The sequence below is a fragment of the Phoenix dactylifera genome, unplaced genomic scaffold (assembly GCF_009389715.1).
Source record: "Phoenix dactylifera cultivar Barhee BC4 unplaced genomic scaffold, palm_55x_up_171113_PBpolish2nd_filt_p 001363F, whole genome shotgun sequence".
Classification (NCBI taxonomy): domain Eukaryota; kingdom Viridiplantae; phylum Streptophyta; class Magnoliopsida; order Arecales; family Arecaceae; genus Phoenix; species Phoenix dactylifera.
Window position 1 is genome coordinate 90,572 of NW_024068687.1, and position 759 is coordinate 91,330.

General features: G+C 42.4%; 1 non-coding gene across 1 annotated transcript; it reads left to right on the forward strand.

Annotated features, from left to right (window-relative positions):
• The first annotated feature begins 445 nt into the window (after positions 1-445).
• Positions 446-551, forward strand: LOC120108494. The gene has a single exon (XR_005509829.1). It is a non-coding gene; the product is annotated as a small nucleolar RNA R71 (small nucleolar RNA).
• Positions 552-759: the final 208 nt, after the last annotated feature.

Genomic DNA, 759 nt, shown 5'->3' on the forward strand with positions numbered 1-759 from the left:
GGAAAATGGATCATTATCCGGTCTGGGCTGTGTTTGGGCAGCATTGATGTGTTCTTGCACGAGTTCGGGATATTGGGGTGCTGAGGGGCACTCATGAATTGGATGCGATGGGCTAGAACAGATAGCACACACTTGTGCTTGGGAAGAGCTAACGACATGTCCTCCTATCATTAGTTGGTCAATCTTATGGGACAATGCATCTACCTTGCTAGACAGGTCCGTAGAATGACTTATTTCACAAATGGCCCCTTTTCTTTGAAAATTCGGGGATGCTTGACGAGAACATGAAGCATGGTGCAGGGAGTTTTTATTAAGATTTTCAAATAGTTGCCATGCTTCATGCTCATTTCGAAGCATGAAAGTCCCCCCGCATGCAGCATCGATCATCTGACGGTTTCGTTCTGTCAATCCGTCATAAAAACTTTGCACTAGTTGCCACTTAGGTATTTGATGATGAGGGCATTTACGGATTAGGTCCCTAAATCTCTCCCAAGTTTCATGAAATTCTTCTCCCTCGGTTTGGGAGAAGCTTGTAATGGCACGTCTAAACTGGTTCGTTCTTCCTATGGAAAAGTATTTTTTAAGAAATTCTTGTTGCATTTGACCCCAAGAATGAATCGAATTGGCCTCTAAAGAATTCAGCCATTGCTTAGCTCTATCTTTAAGGGAGAAGGGGAATAATCTAAGTTTTAAAGCATCATCAGTGAAGTTTTGAATCTTGACAGTGGTGCAAATCTCAAGGAATTCATCTAGGTGTTT